The following is a 17,945-nucleotide window of genomic DNA, read 5'->3' as shown; positions in this document are numbered from 1 at the left end:
ATCTGTTTAGATGGTAAAGAAAAGCCTATCGCTAACCACCTGGGCTTACTCTGCTGCCTTGCTATTTGTTGACATCAGCAGTCCTTGAAATGTTCCCAACAAAGCATAATTTTTTTATTTTTCACACCTGGGTAATTAAAACAGATATGCATTGAACATTGGGACCCATTTTTAAAAGACATCATTTTCTCAACCCATAAATGTAATTTGCTATCAAATTAAGTATTTCCACACCTCATTTCTCCAGCACTTTAGCATTTTAATTTGAAATACAGTTGATCGAAATTACTATTTTCAAGCAGCAGCCAGGTTTGGATGCAATTCTGAACTAAGTAAGTACTTGCCTTTTCCTTATGCACCTCAGTAGTTTATTGCCTTGATGTACAGCAGAGACAGTGAGAAACGGAAGAAAAAGCAATAAGAAGGGGAAAGGTACCTCATAAAATGGAGAGAGGAGGGCAGGAAGAGATGATTTGTTTTACAAGAGAGTTACCGCTTTTCTTAGTAGAAATTCCTATTGTATGAAACTTGATTTTCAGTGCAGCATTTTGGAAGTAAGCTTGGCCAATTCAGAAGAAATAAGACATGATCCCTACAGCAAAATCATCACCTTAAAAAAAAAAATCCTAACTTAGAATTTTGCAAGGCTTGCATACCTTGGCTTCATTCACAGATTCCAGCTGAGACCCAAACAGATAATATACCAGTATCGCACAAGACATAATTTTCTCACAGTATTCCAAGCAACACACATAATCTAGTTTATCTTATTCAGATAAAGTGTCCTGGAGACCACAGTTAATAATTTAGGTGAAAAGGGCTACCAAGACTGAATTTTAAGAATGGATTTTCCTTTTGGGAGTACAGAATACAGAAGCACTGTACATGGTGTTATAGTGACTTTTCTCCAATGATCAAATCACAAGATGCAGCTGAAATGAAAAAATTGAGTTTCTCTGCTTTAGCGGATTGCAGTCTAACTATAACTGTAGCTTAATGCATTTTTTCAAAGTGCTAATTTCATTAGATTTATTTATAGTTGTAGTGGAATGGTAACAAGTCGCTCTATAATTCATGGATCACGTGCGTAATAGGAACCATTAGCTGTCACATCAGTGCAGATGAAGCGAGCTTTGACCTGTGAATTACTGTCACAATAAACTCAACTCCTGCAGATACCAATGTTATTCTTGTGGATACAGTGTACGTTAATTTGAAGTACTTTAGCGAGGAACCTGAGAAATTAAAAAGAGCCTATCTGCTCCCAATCTTTGGTCTTATTTGAGACCTGTACTTCTAATAAACCCGTTTGAATATGCAGAAGGTAATGAGTTGCCCAACAAGGAGAACTAGGGAATAACGGCAAAGAGAAGGACAATTCCTTGGTTGACAGGTGATTTACTGCCAAATACATATTCAGGCAAAGAGCAACAAAGGAGCATGAATGCGAACTACGTTTTTGTCACTAGTAAAGAAAAGCAGAAAACAAAAAAGGGTAAAAGAAAACGTAAAGAATAATTGGAGATAATGATGGTAATTTGTTTCCCTATTCTGAGATAATTGATCCACACTGAAGACGTAATTATAGTACATTACAGAGATTAAACATAAGGTCTGAGGCACAGAGTGAAGACAAGCGTGAGCTGAGATACTGTAATTATGACATTTTGGGAGTCATAATATTTTGATGTTGGCCTTTCAAAATTCAGGGACAATGGCAATACAGCAAGCGTCATTTCGGTTGTCAAATGTCTGCTGTTTCTCTCCCTCTTCTTGTTTCTTCGGGCTGCAGTGTCTGACAGAGTGCCTGCTGCCAGCAAGAAGCAAGTTAAATGATGTGACAGTCCATTTGGTTAGGGACAATTCTGCTGCTCAGGTTGTCCTCTTCTGATTGTTAATCGCACTTCAGAAAAGGCAATTCATTTACTCAAGGGGCTTCTAAGCCTTAAAGTCCTTGCTTGTTTGTTTCCAGACCTCTTTCTTCCCCCTAGGTGATCTTGTGCCTTACTGCTTATTGATGCCATACCTGCGGTGATGTATAGTTTTGAGCCGTTAATGTTCCACCTGTCACGAAGGGCAGTGTGTGACGCAGGGCTGGGCTATAGCAGCAGCCATCAGACTTCAGCCTTAATTATCCTCTTTTGTTACTGGCCTTGGAAGAGCTCCTGAAACGGGGAAGTCCCCCACCCTGCCTAGTACGGCTCTGGATATTCATTGTTAATGCATTGCAGATCCATGCAATGACAACAGCTTTTAACTATTTAGAATATGTATTTCTGTGCTGTCAGTCAAGCAGCTCCTTGGGCAGGATAAAAGGAATGACTCAAATATAGAAATTGAAATCTTAGGGAGGAAGGAAGTCTCCAATGAATTCAGTACTAGCTATTTGCTGTTAATTCTATTATTCTGTGTATTTTTTCTGTGTAAGGCACCCTTTGTTTACTTTATTGAATAATGAATATAGAATGCTAATTACAGAACATCCCTAGGTTTGGACTTTTTTCAGTATGTTCATTTGATATCTTTTTTGGGGTGGTATCTACATGATGTCCTGATCGATTTGCAAGTTCCTTATCACTTATCTATAAACTAGTCCTTAAATATGTCAAAGTGGAAGTTATTCCTCTTCCGAGCCTGCTCTTTTCTGACCACACAAATTCCAAAAGAAGTGCGCAGGCTGAAAAGGATACAACACAACTGCCCAGGAAACGAGAAAAATCTGGCAGGTCGACTACAACCAGCACTGACAGACTTGGATCACACTGAACATTTCAGAAGAGATCAAAAGTACTAAAACACAAAAAGATTTAAATGCATTCAAACTATAGCCAACACCAAGTGCAAGGAAAAGGCGAAAGCTTTGGTTGATAATCCAAGTGTTGCAGGAGAAGCTGCCAAACAGATAAACCAGCCTTAACTTTCTGAGGCCGCAGCTACCTCCTACCTGCCCAGTGGATAACTTGTTCCATGAACTAATTTGTCCTACTAGGGCTTTGAGCAGTTGCTTTGCTAATCACCTTAAAAGCAACTTTCCTTTCATTTCATTTCATCAGCTGGCATGCACACTAAGCGTGCCCTTTAAAGTTGTTAATCTTGATTCCAATTTCTTCTGTTACTGCCTTTGGGGAAAGTGATAAGGAAGGAGCAGGGAAGGACGTTTTAAGCTCCTTTGCAATTCTGTACTTTGGCCATCTGCAGCTTACCTGCTTTCCCCAGGTTTCGCTCACACTCTGCTTCTTAATGCTCCCTCGAGGCCTGGGGGAGTGGAGACTACCAACACGCTGTGTGCTTCAGCCTAGCCAAAGCCTGCTCAGAAAAGCCCTCCTACTGCAGAGAAGGACTGGAAATGGAGGCAAAGCCAACCGATACAGAAATACGCAGCTTCGTGCTCAAGTTTATTCTCAGGAAGCTGTTACCATCCTACTGAAACCAAACAACCTTAAAGAAGCTTTCAAGAGACAAAAGGGCATTGGCACTAATAAGAAGACACAATTAAGTAATAAAAACATAGCTGAAAAAGAAGCTGAAAATTTGCTTGAGGAGACAAGAGAATCAACTAAATTAAACCCCAGATCTGCTGTTATATTAACTACCAGAGTCAGTACAATAATAACCCTTTAGGATCAAGTTTGCCTCCACAGAGACAATTAGGCTGCAGGTTGCAGTTGTTACTGCAACAGCTTTTTCAAGTATTTCCCTCATCCCTTGTCTCACTTAACCTAGAGATGGCTGAAACTCACTCTTGATCTCCACCAAATTCTCTTTTTTTATCTGAGAGTTCCCTGCTGAAAAGTCACAATGTTATAAAAACTATTTGTTAAAAACAAAGGTTTAGTCTATCGCTCAAGAAAGTGAAAATGTTGCACTTAAGGGAGGAAAAAACAGTACTGAAATAGATTAATGGAAGAAAGTAACGAAGGCAAGAAAAAGTCCAGAATAAAAGGCCAAATGCTTCACATTAGACAGGAGGAGAGAGAAAACTGTAAGTTCATATATAATCTGGTCAGTTGAAAATTGTAAGCACATGCACAAATGAAAGTAACAGTGAGCAGTATCTTAAAAAGTGGCTGCCAGAACTGTAAAAAAAGTTTCTTCATGAGCAATGCAGTTCATGAAATCCATTTTCCAGTGGCTTTGTATTCTGTGTCCCCTCCTCTACCCGCATTGTCCCCAAGACCCTGCCATGGCCACCGTGGCCAGGCGGGCAGTGTGATGACCCCTGGGTGCTCCCATGGACTGGGTGCTCCGCGCGGCCGTGGGTGCGGGTGGGAGGGGCAGCTGGTGTCTTCTGACCCCCGGCAGTATCTGCTCCTCTCTCCATGTGCCAGGTTCTGCAGAAGCTCTTACCACGCCTTATACCTCTCTGTCAAATTGGTTTGGGTGTAAACAACTGTTATTTTAGTCACTAAATCCCTTTTCTCTTTCTTTTTAAAAATTGCGTCTACATATATGTTTTAAACTTCATGCGACATTTAGTCTTGTAAACTCTCTAGAACAGGGGCTGTCTTTTAATGCCTCAGACGATGGGCGACAACCTGACTGAGCTCTGTAAGTGTCACCATATTATGAACATTAAATCATACTAATAATGGAAGAACATGGAGTTTGTACCCAGACATTCTTCAGCTTTGTTTCTAGAAATGCACTTCTAAGCTCAAGAACCAAAGGGAAAGAAGGAAGGGGAATTTCCTCCACCTTTTCTTCTTGCCTTGCTCCTGAAGCTTCGGGTACTGACGGTGAAGATGCTGATGAGAACTCCCTGAGCACAAATAACATGGTTTAAATCCTCAGCAACGACAAGAAGCAATTTGACACTGGGGAGGGGGAAGAATAATCAACATTTGGATTTTGCTGACTTTTATAATGCTGCTCTTATTGAACTTTTTTTTCCCCTTATTGACTAGAGGGAAGAAAGAAGAATGACTTGTCGTCGTACTCCATTGATGAACGGCGGCACAAACTAGCTTTTGTTGTCAATAAGAAAATATTGTACCATTTCTTTTGGAGAGATCTCCGGCTTTTTTTTTTTTTTTAATTTTTTTTTTTTAGGGAGAGATAAAACTCTCCGTACACTATGTAAGTAGTGAAATGGCTTCTTTTGAAATTCTGGATACGATAAAAGCTCCTTTGATATAAGGCATGAATTGCACCTCTTTTCACCTCTCTGCTAACAGAGCTTGTTCTTGTTCACTGGTTAAGAGCTGTGGAAAGATCTATTTGAATTTTGACAATATCATTTACCATTGCTGTTCAACCAATCTTGACAATATCAATGTCTATCAATTATGTGAAGAAAGATGCCATACAAGTTCAAGCAGAAAGGCACAAAGTATTTTACTTTGTATGGATGCGATCTCAGGTACAGGAGACAAAAAGGGAATCACACGCTAGCAGATGTCACCGGTACCTGTTTTCAAATGTGAGAAAAAAATTATAGCAAAACACGTGTGCAATACTTCATCAGGAAACAAGCAAGTCCTTCGCCAGTGATCTTAAGGGGCTTATGGCAGAAAAACGTGGGGCGCTTATCTCTCTCCCATTTTTACAATTTCAACAATACTGCGCGATACCTTCCACAGCATGACCCAGTGAGGCAGAATCTTTTACAGATCAAACTGAGGCCAGATGTGGGTGCATGGATTTAGCATAGGTACCAACTCCAAGACTGTAGCGCTTAAACCTCTGCCTTGCCCTTAGAACGTTTAAGGGTTTTCTTACTAATAAATGAGGGAACAACAGTCTTTCTTTCACACATGCCAAATCTGTCTCCATCTCATGTGGACTGAGCTGTTTGGCCTAACTGCCCTATGGACCCACAAATCAGGCTTTGCTTTATCTTACAATTAAAGTCACTGGCTCTTAGCAGCACTCTCCTTTCTATAGATACTTGTTTAAACCAGTCTTAAAGTCAAAGATTTTTGATGAAATATATCTTACAAATTTTCAGCATGTTATTTCATAATAAGAGGAAGAACACATCAGAAAGACAGACGCATCTTTGGAGGATGAAATCCTCAACCCTTTAAAACCGCCAAACTGTATCCCCGGTTATTGTATGATGCTTTCCCACCCTCTCTCCAGTCTCCTACATCAGCCAGCAAGCACAGATGCTCACTATCATTTCCTAATTAAAGCCCTGAGGCAGGAAAACAGTTACTGTGTACTATAAACCACCCTGAAAAGCATTTAAATACGTGTTTAAACTTTAGCATGCATTCAAGAACCCTTCTTAATAGGGATGCTTCCTAGAGCTGGAGTGTTGAGCTACGGCCCCTTCCGTGTTTCTTCAGCACATTTAACAGGAGCTAATAAGAGAAGATGGTTATTGCTGGTGGTGACAGAAGTGGATAACCCTCTTGTTAAAACCACGCTGCACAGAGAGGGGTTGTGTCCCAGCTTGCAAAACCACATAATGATATTGCCTACTTCGTTAACATCAAGGGCTGTCTCATCTCTAGAAAGAATTTCCTCCACCTGTTCCGTTTATCCAAAGCCCAAATTAGTACCTTTTTCTTCTATTCAAAAGCAATCCTGCAGAATGCGCCGAGATCTGCTGCTGAACTGCTACAAACTTAAAATACTTCTTACAAAAAATTAAAACTTGGCTGACTGCTCTGTGTGTCTGCAAGTAGGTCACTAATTAATCTAAAAATATTTATTCTCAGGTCAGGTCCATATTACTCTCTGCTTTGTGATAAATACAAGTTCATATTCAAAGACAATGTTTACATTCATCACATGAGCTAAGCTTGTCTGCAGTAATTAACAGTTATTCAGATGCTGCCCATTATTACTCCAAATAATAAAGAAAACATTTTTTCTTTATCATTAGCTAGCTAGGTCACTGAACACAAGGGCAATGTATATCTTAAGATTCCCAGGAAAACAGAGATCAGTTCCAACACTTAAAAAACCCTAAATCACTGTCAGCTGCGTTACAGATTCCCAGATGTAAAGAAAGGAAAAGTCATAATATATGAACACACACACACAAATAAGGTAATTGCTTCCCCCCCCCGCATTTTAGAGACATCACAGAGAATAATTATAACTATTTTTAAAATTCTGTCAAATGAACCCAGTTTTGCTTCCAAGAACCAACTCCATGCTGCTGCTTTAACATTAATTTAAAAGATTATTTGGATGAGTGAAAATTGTCTAGGAGTGTCAGGACAGCCGTGCTCTGAATAGGAAGTTGACTTTTGAGTAGAAGAGGTTATAGTCAAGATTCACTGTGACTTTGACTTTCAGGTGAGGCATCTGGTTTGATTTCCAAGTTGATTAAAGGCAATCACATCTTCAGAAAAAAAGGGGAAAAGATCCCAGAAGTTTAGCGTGCCCATATTCTCATCCAAGAGTTTCCAAAATGGATATGGGCACCTAAGCTGTACTCAGGGCCTTGACCTTCCACTGACATCTCCGGGATGTTAGGTGTGAATTGAAGTTTAAAAGCCTAAAGTTCTTCGTGCCAGCTGCCAATACCGGCAGGGTGGGAGATACCGCTTGTTGTTTTACTATGGATTGTTGGGTTTTTTTTCCCCAGCTGGGGGAAAAACCACCCACAACAGCCACAAGCTTGTGCAGAAGGGAAGAGCAAAGAAGTTTGATTACATTTCCTTCTGTATTAAGCAATTCCTCCATCTTCCAGAATGATATGCAGCTCCATAGTTTCTTCAGGAGGCAAGGAATTTTTCTGTTGCTTTTCAGTCAGGATACACTGTAGGACTAAAATCCAACTTGCAGTCCTCTCCTCACATCTGTCATGGCACCACAGCTCTTCTTTCCCAAGACACATCTGCTACATTAAATTCTTGTACTCAATAGAAGCGAAGGTCATTCAGGATGAATTCCACTGTCTCTGCTTTTACGTTCAGGATGGGATTTTCCAGGAACTGGATGGGAAACAATCTATCCTAGAACAGCAAAAGACTGTCCTGATGTTACCCAAGATCAGGCAACACAGTATTAAAAGCACCTTGTAGGAACACAGAAAATAAACTGCCTCAATATAATTTGATCTATTTTTCTAATAACTTTTCTAATGAATATTTTATTTTCTGTAGTGCTGGACTTAATTTGCTTGGAAGACAATTGTCATTACATTAAGGAACAAACAGTTCACTAGAGCTGAGGAGTACAATAATTGATTTTTCAACGTGGTGGATGAATTAAGAAATCATTATTTTTATGTTCCAAGCCACGTCAAAAAAAGCTGGTGTGGATTCTGATATCCTTCACTTGGAAAGACGAACTTCGATGTTTTCTAGTTCTCCAAATATTTTTTCTTTAGTAAATTTGGATCAATACCTACCTGTTGTAGTCAATATTGCTTTTCCAATTCAGGTTAAGGTGTTTGTCACTCTTCTAGCTCTGGAGAGCTGGAAAGGCCTGTCTGGGCAAGTAGCTCTCCCAGAAAGCAAGGCTATTACTGGTGTCTTTGAGAACATCATGTCTATCAGTTATATTATCTGCCTGGACATCCTCCATGACCAATGAATAAGGTGTGTTTTAATTTATATGGGATAAGGCATGGCGCAGAGCTCTATGCTTGTTGCCTATATGTGTAAATCTTTTAGACTGAGGATTTTAACACCACTCACTTATTTTGATCTCATGATTGAATGATCTCCTGATTAAAAAAATGTGAGTTCTACCCCGTATGTGGAAGTAGAATAATCCATGTATCTTTGCAAAGGTCTTTGATGTCTTCAGATGAATAGCAACGAACATTAAAATGACTCTATTGCCAGCATAAAATTACAGCTATATCCTCTCCAGCCCTTGAGCTGTGTTAAAGAAGGCAATGACACTTAATTAATTTGATGTAACTATGTAAGAATGATCATATATACACAATTACAAACATAGTTTTTATCAATTATGCAGTAGCATCTCATCTGTACTCTACTAATTAGAAAGGGGAAGAAAAAAAGATAGTGCCTGAAAATTAATTATGCCAACATTTCTATACTGTTTAGAACCTAGTTATAAGAATTAAATATTTATATCATTATGGTTTCCATTATGCATCCTAATGTGATTGCCTGAGAGAAAATACTGCAAGGTGCTCCAACACTCACGCAAGTTTAGAATTTGGATTCTCCCACGAGCTGATAATGCCGACAAGGTTGTATCTAAATTTGGTATCTTCAGACAAGAATCGTCTTTCCACATGAAAGCTTGCAAGTCATTTCAAGCTGCTGATGTGTCACAGTGATCTCGGAAAAGAAGATGACTTTCTATTCAATTAAAGAGTGGTTTGAAAATGTAGAGGTACTGAAATGGTTCCAAATCTAAGTTACAGATCATGGGCCGAATCCAGGGCCTGTTACAGAGCCCTTCCTCAAAGCTGGATGGTTGTTACAGTAGTTCAGGATCAGAGGCTTATTATGTTTAGAAGAATGAAATTATAGTTTTTTGAGCGTTTTCCACCTGTCTTCTACTCATATTAGTTTTATACTCCCCTTCTAGCTTTTATTTGCCTGGATCCTTTTTTCTTCATTTCATCTCTTGCAGTCTTCCCTCAGCAGCTAGAAACACAACTTTAAAATTACATCAAAACACGGCTGTTCACCTTTCCATGTGCATGTTCATCTCTGAATGCCTAGTGTTTATGTAAAACAGGTTCAGCCCTACAGCTCCTGGCAACTTGCCAGTGCAGCTCAAGACTAGCAAAATTTATGATTGTTATTCAATGCAAGAAGGCTTTGCTCTTTGCAGGTAATTGTTAAAAGGTGAGGCCCTGACCCCACTCATTACACAATGGGTTATTGTCTAGCTTTCACCCCGAGGGGTTCTTTACTTGCAACTTTTATAACAACTATAAAACGAACCTGCCTTTTCATCAAGTAGGTTGTTCCTCTGCCATTTTTTCCCCACAGAATCTAGCATCCCTCTCTAACTTCCCTTAATTTTTAATGCTTATCCCTTTATACTCCTGAGTTGAAGTTAATGAGGCATATCTAGTTGGCCCGGTGGGCTGGATCAGATCATTTCTGGACTACACAAAGTCCTAGACTCTACAAGTCATTATATTGCACACTACACCATTTTGTAACGAACTCAGAGGCGTAAATAGCAAATATACGTAGATATAAAGTCTCTCTCGTGAAACAAATTTCACTTAAACACTGAGCAATTTAGGCTGCCAAAAAGGCACTTTAACGTAGAAGTTGAAAAGGAAGGATGATTTAAGAAATGATTTTAGGCTTCAAGAAAACACAGAAACATATGGTTAGTGTTAAATATTTGTATACAAGATACAGCAAATAGAGATGTTTCATGGGTTTTGAATCAGATATTTAGAGAGAAAGAGAAGGAAAAAAAATACCATGCTGTGTCCCTTCTTTAGCATAGTCTAGAAACAGATTTTCTTAAGACATGCTTATCTGAGAGAAGCTTTGATTAAAAAAAGAAATAAATTCCCTGAGACCAGCATCAAATTTTAAGGCCATGTTTTAGCACTTCTCCCCGCTCATTGCATTAAACTCCTTTGGCCGTAGCAATCGCAGCCCTTTGAAGGCAGGGCCTCTGTGTGGGACAGAAACCCAGAGACTTTGAAGCTGGACACCAGCCTCCAGCAAAACCCAAGTCATAGAATCATAGAACCATTTAGATTGGAAAAGACCTTTAAGATCATTAAGTCCAACCATTAACCCAGCACTGCCAAGTCCACCACTAAACCACGTCCCTAAGCATCACATCTACCCATCTCTTAAATACCTCCAGGAATGGGGACTCAACCACTTCCCTGGGCAGCCTGTGCCAGTGCCTGACAACCCTTTCATCAGCTGTTTTTAAAAGTGGCAGGACGTTACTGATGCTGTGCAATCAATACTTTTGTTTTGCACCACTTCACGAAAAGTGCCTCCCTCCTCCCGGAGGGCAACCTGCACCATCAGACAACCTTCCCACCCACATACATCACCCTTGGCTGTCGGACAAGGTGCTTTTAGATCCTAGATGGACATGGCCAGTTGCAGGATACAATGAGGTCCAAATATGCCCTCCCCCAGACCCCCAAAGGTAGTGTTACAAATGCTAAGTGTATGCAGGAGTTTTAGTTAGCAGGCTAGAAATATAAAGAAAATAGGAGAACTCTCCATTAACAACATCATGAAGGTCCCAATCAACAGATCACTGAAAGCAATGGTCATAATTCAGTATCAAAGTAAAAATGATGTTCTTGTCTGTGTGCGTGTGTGTGTGTGCAGAAGCGCACATGTAAGCATGGAGAATCCTTTCTGTTTAATTCTCAATATTCAGGAGTCATTAGGTGCTTAGCAAAAGGAGCAGGGAGAAAAATGCAGCACATCAGTATTACAGAATAAGTCACCTGACTATTTCTATCCAACAGTCTTCTCTTTACTGCTCTTTAACTTCTTCAGACAGCTGCAGTCGCACACGGAATGATGTAAAGGTTGCTCTAGGTTGACAGGCACCTTATTAGCGTATGTCATTATAATATTAGCAGTAATTTTCTTATTGGTATCAAATGGGATTTTTCTGGCCAAAAGGTCAGGAGGAAAAGGATTGCATAGCTCTGATCATAAAAAGCGATTATCAGCAGTGTAAATAATGCCTGCGTTAGCTATGTGCAAAGGCAGCAATCTAAAAGGAGTGTTATTCTCCTAGGAGCTTGTGTATGCAGTAATGAAAATGAGAGGGGGGTACCATGCCTTACAAGGCTCTCTCAAGATTTTAAATGCTGTTCAACACATACAAAATATGCATGTAACATTATATGCAAATAACTCCCTGGAGTAAATGTGTATATCAGTTTATCTGAAAGCTCGTTTGGGCATACCTTTCTGTCTTTCCAATTCGTTAGAAGACCAGTATCAGGACTTGCTTGCTCAGTGCAAGAAATAGTTTGAAGAGCTGCATTTTCAAAAGATTTTGCACACTTTTCATTTTTACAGAATTTTAATTTGAAAGCCCAACCAACATGGATCATTTTGGACCGAGGTGGCGTTAGTTCTAACAGTACTGTCTCCCAATGGGAGCAAATTGATCTGGATGCAGGCATGATTTGTGGAAAGAATTTCCATGGCACAAACGGCTATTTTCTACCTCCCTCCTATTGATCTTCAAGTGCCATTCATGCCTCTTCCCACTATCTTTAAATTGTGTTGACATCTGTTTACTCACCCATTACAAACAATTGGTCCAATAAAAATACAGAATGGGGAACATGCTAAATCGATAGCTGAGATCGGTGAAAAATGGAACATCAAAGCGATGAAAGTGAAATGATTATTTTGACCATATTTAATCAATCCTGAGAACTACAGTATCAATGAAGAGTTCAACAGAGGGCAGCAATATATTGCATTTCATGCACACGCTCAGTTTGGTTAGTGGGATTTTTTTCTTCATATACAATTATGGAAAATGGCCTATATTCACTCCTCCTCTGAAGCTCACTGAGATCAGGGCAGTTGTAGCAGGGATGAATGCTGTGCACATTTCACGTCACTGCTTTTCTTTTCGGTGTGAAATGAATACAGTCAGGTCTGTCCTGCTGCTGCAGAAAGGCAATGCCCTGCTGGGAGCATCGTACCAAGGCAATCGCCAACAGCCAGATCTACCCATAGTCAGGATTTTATTCCATTCTATCATTTTAATAAATGGGACAATGAGAAAGGTGGTCACATTGCCCAAAGTGCCCTTCGTCCCCACCTCTCGTACTCTAGATACTTGCTAAGCCACCCTCTTGTATTTCCAGTCCAAGCAAGTTCTGGTATTATGGAAACAGGAGTGAATCATCTCTTGGGGTTAATTGTACTTTTTCTTTTTCTTTTTTTTTTTTTTTTTATTTTATCGAAAGACTAATGTTAAGGATTGCAAAGAATTTATAATTAAGCAGATGCTCATCAACATTTTTTTAAGCAGAACTTCTATTTGAAAAGCAATGAATATTTTCCCTACTATCCCCCTTCAACAGATGTTCTGCCTAATCTACATTCACTTTACTCACTGTCTTACCTTTGACCTTTCTTTTGAAGGTATTCATAGAAGAGAATGTCAGTATTTATCTACCTGCTGTGCTTCCATCTGTCTATGCAGTGCACGAATAACCACAAATTATATTTCCTTTGTGAAAGTTTGAATGACAGAAACATTTCTAAGGCTTCATATACATGGAATGATCAGATGCTATCTCCTTGTCTTGGAGGAATTATTCATCCTGTATCTGGACTTGCAAACCAGGAACAGCTGCCAAATCTGGATTTGGGTTTCCAGTGTCTCCACTGAGATTTTCTGCCAGAAGTCTTTCTTGGATGCTTTTCCGTCACCCTTGTTTTACTCGTTTTTCTTGACAGGGAAAATGAAGCAGGAATGTTCATACCCAAGACTGCCACAAGGAATGCAGAGCAACATCAAGCCATTTTAAAGAGGTCTCCTTTGGGAAGGATTATCAGAATAATGATCTGCAAACCTGTTAAAATTTATAGCTTTAAAAAAAAAACAACCACACAAAAAAACCCCAAAACAGTTTAAAGACTAGAAAACAGGTCCTTCTCTGATGATTCCAGTGCAGCCATAGGGACACTAGATCTGGTCTCAGGATTTGTGTGCTCCAAGATGCACAGAAGTTTCCTAACATTCCATTCCAAAACATGCTTCTTTTGGACAACTTAGAAGAACAAGAAAAATAAAGAGGCACTGTTCCCTGAAGAAACTTAGGCCTTTGCAATTATTTGAAAAGGTGGCAACTCCTTTTGGCCAGATTGGAGGAAGAAGCCACAGAAATGTGTCCTTACCAAGCCAAATACAAATACTAAACCAGAAAAATTTACAACAATCGCACCAAGGCTCACTTCTACAGTTAAAATAGAGAATAAAAACTTTAACTGCAGCAAAGAAACATGAATATATTCTATAGGAACAATACCAAAGTATAGTATACTAAGACTTTTAAAACCAGATGAACCTGAAACAAACTCCTAATCCCATGATTTTTTGAAAGATTGATTCCAAATCTGATCTTCAGAGGTTAGGAAGAGAGGAAGAAAATATGACTTTTTTTACTTCACCCACAAGTTAAAAGAGCGTGCATTTTCAAAACTTTTAATGCATCCAAATGAAAATAACAAAATAAAGTCTCAGATGAGTTGATTTTCTATGTGTATTGATACCCAGTATACACTGTCATTATACAATATCTTACTCTTCTAATACCTGAAATACCTCTTTTTTTTTTTTTAACTATGTAGCTATTGAATTGAAAAACAAAAGAAGTGTACATAAAACATACACATATAATCTTTGTCAAAAAATACACAGTTCAGATCCAAGGTCAGCAATAATATCTAAAATATGTAAACCTTCCTGTGCATGTACCTGTCAAAATCAAAAATGTTTTCCTCCTCCTTAATTTTCTTGAGCCCACTAAAAATACAGAACTTGATTTATTTGAGTTTCTTTTAAAAATAGTTAATTATAATTGCATCTATTGGCAAACAGGATTTCCTCCTTCTTTTCTGACTCACAGAGATGTCAGGTGGAAGCCAGGTACTACAAACAGGAATGCATTCAGAGAGAATTAAAAGTCAATGAATCACAGGAATAATAGTCCATCTGCCCACTTGCGCTCAATGTCACTGTAATTCTGCAAACGCATCTGAAAACACAAGGGTGAACGCAGTGAGTAGCAAATTCTTACTCTACTCAACATTTCTTTTTCAGAAAGATTCTTGCTAAGAATACAAAGTGAGCTCATCATCTAAGTTCACAACCTGTTTTCTTCAAAGCAGTTGTGGACAGTCCTCTTTATGGCTGTCAGAAGAACGACCTATGAAGTGACATTTTAATATCTTAAACAGAATTCTGGTGAATGGGGTAGAACAGATCAAATGTTGATTTCTCCTTCAAGTACTCAATTCTTTTTTAAATTTAGGCTAATTTAGTGCTCATGAAAAGGGTCCAAGCTAACACCCGTGCCACATAACAGAATTGTGCACAGTCTTGGTAAGAACTGCTCCAGCAGAATATACAACAGTGGAGTACAAAACAGACTGGACGATCTGGTGTATTTGCTAAAATAAAGAAGCAATCTAATCTACCACTTAGCTGGTCCATGCTACTGGAGAACATGTTCCAGTTCAAGCTCCTGCCTCTGAGAGACGTTTGATATTAGTTTTACAGGAGACAACGCTCTCGCCCCTGAAACAAATCGTGCCTGGGGAAGTCAGGCTCCTAAAAAAGGAACAAATGAGTAAAAAGGGAAAGCCATAATCTCACGTTATCTTTAATGCTCCACAGCACATTAAGGTAAGTACGGGGCCATCAATTCCTCACCCTGGCCAAATTCCAGGATTGGCAATTAAATCTTCCTGAATGTCTACATTACAGTCTAAAGCATACTCCCGGACACAGTGGGACTGTGCAAAATTTTACTTACCTATTCCTCTCCACTGACTATAAAAAGAGCCTGGTCTAGTCTGGCTCTCTAAAATGCAGGTATCTAATTTTTATGTGCAAATGTTAGGATAAATGAATCTCATCCCAAACTCCTGGGAACAGAAAGAAGGAGAATCATGCCTAACATAATGAAAAGGTTTACTCATAGCTGAGCCTGAAGACTGAAGGAGGAAAATCAGATAGAGGAAACTAGGGAAAGAGAAGAAAAGAGCCCAAATTATAAGAAAAGGAACAACTTTGGAACATCATTGTAATTATCTTGTATAAACACAGGAAAATCTGGCACTAATTCGGTATCTCTTTAGAAAAATAGGGAAAAAGTGTACACTGAACTATGTAATCAATGTTTTGACCAACTAGAACACAAGTTAATCTGCTTTTCATCCAATAGTTGCCTAGTTTTCCAGGAAGAAAAAAAAAAAAAAGGCAATCAATACTATTAAAAAGGCTTGCAAGGTGAGGGGTAGGTTAGCCAGTACTTCTGCACTTGATATCACTAAGAGAATTACAGATATTATGCGGCATTTGTTCCCTTAATGCATTAACAATAGAGGGTTTTGAAGAAGCTCATTTGTTAGGCTCAAGCATATCACAGGACCAAAATATTCACGATTCAATTATCTGTGAAGAACTGCAGAAGGTCAGGGTGGCTCTGAAGGATGCCACATTAAGGCAGGCAAGTGAGAATCAGCACCTTCCCCATCATTCTCCATACTTTGAAGTTTTTGCATCTATCACAGCACTGAACTGTGCTGCTTAACGGAGTAGTACCTGGACACTAAAAAATGTAGGGTTTTCTGTACCATCCCTCAGGATGGTGGTGTCCCCTCTGACTTCAGTCTAGTTTTCCATTCACTTTACTTCTCTTAACAAAACAAAAGACTAACTCCTTTAAGTCTTGGTGCCTCCAGGTTTCACAGTGCTTGAAATCTCGCCCTAGAATTGCAAGAACAGGAATCACTTCCATTTGAAAACACTAAATAAAATGCACTCCATAAAGCTCACAATTCAGTGATGCATTATCCGTGTCACACCAAGAAACATGTCTAACACCTTGACAGCATTAAAGACTTGAAGGATTTTTAAAGACTGAAGCCTAAGGTTGCTTGTGAAAGCATTCTGACTGAGACTTGCAGGGAGGGTATCAAAGAGAATACATAAAATTTCTCTGTAGATTGAATCATTATAAAGGAAACTACATGAAAGACAGTATTTCTAATAAGGGAAGAGTTGAAAACAATGTCAGAAATTAGTCACGATTTTTGAAAATTTGACTTTAATTTCACTTGCTGTCAAATAACTGGTGTTAAGTTATCCACCTAACTGGACTGAACCCTGGAAACTAGGCAATAACGGTGGTCCAAACCCTCAGTGAAGTGCATTAACAATGGTGATTTCGGTCAGGGATGCAGCAAATGAGCTGCATGGCTTCTCTTAATTTGGGGCCTGCTTCTGCTTTTGAAGTTAGTAGTTCTGTTGACTTCAAGGAAAATGAAACTGAGCTGCCTTTCCTGGCAATCACATGAATTCAGTTCAAAAAGAAATCAAAGCCTCTGCCCAAAACCTAGTCCGAATTTCTGGAGTAAAACTAATTAAAAGAAAATCCTGATAGATGCATGTGTTTTATGCATATCCTGGTTTCAGGCAGGTCCAGGAAACACCACCCTACAACAATTAGGTATTTATAGCCTTTTTATCCTTCGATAGCTATAAGATCCCCTGCCAAGGCATTGGTCTCAGACTTACCTGTCCTGGGCTCTTGGCTTTTTCATAGCCTCAGGCTAATCTCACTCTCCCTGTGCCCATTCCCTGTTTCAGAAAAGGGCCAGAAAGGCCTCTTTTCTATTTAGATTGTATGAAACCAGATGAAGGCATTATTACTCACTGCATCATGTAGCATAACAAGATACTAACAGTTGTTAAGGCTATTCTAGGCACCTTTAGCACAAAAATAAAAACTTCCAGGCGGAAAAGAATTATTAGAAGTAATGTTTGTGCAACTCCAGTTTGATGAAACAGAGCAAAAAGCTTCCCGAGGCTTCCTTCAAATGAAAGGAGAACAGAATTGGTCAGAGGCTTGCAGCCACCCAGCAGCCAGAGAGAAAACACGCTCTTCTTTCCAAGCTCATTTCTGCTCTGGCGGCTCAGTCGCACATTAACTCCCACCAGCTTTGCTCCTCATCTTCTAACTCCTGGCTACATACGCCCTGGCAAATCCTGCAGCCCGACCTGACACCTGTGGTACTTCTCGGGTTTACTGATAGTAAAAGAATAAGCCTCCTGCCAACAAACAGATAAACCTGACAATATACCCCAGCAAAGAAGAGGAGAGATGAGCTGCTGAATGCTTTCCAGACACACCAAACTTGAAGCCAACCACAGCAATCTGAGCTGGAGAGGTGGACGTACATCTGGTTCCTGATTCACATGTGAACATTGCCTCTGAATGTCTCCATCTACGTAGCTACGGGCAATGCAGGAGCTATTTCTGTTGCACAGAAACTATATTTGACATGATT

The 17,945-nt window shown here is 39.4% G+C and overlaps 1 long non-coding RNA gene across 7 annotated transcripts in view; it reads right to left on the bottom strand.

Moving 5' to 3' along the window:
- LOC148056414 (uncharacterized) overlaps positions 1–17,945 on the bottom strand; it is a 179,698-nt gene that overhangs the window by 50,518 nt on the left and 111,235 nt on the right. The gene's annotated exons all lie outside the window — the stretch shown is intronic.

This window comes from Nipponia nippon, unplaced genomic scaffold (assembly GCF_047370975.1).
Source record: "Nipponia nippon isolate SJK-2023a ecotype South Korea unplaced genomic scaffold, ASM4737097v1 scaffold_14, whole genome shotgun sequence".
Lineage (NCBI taxonomy): Eukaryota > Metazoa > Chordata > Aves > Pelecaniformes > Threskiornithidae > Nipponia > Nipponia nippon.
The sequence above is the reverse complement of the archived record's forward strand: the minus strand, read 5'-3'. Positions and strand labels throughout refer to the sequence as shown.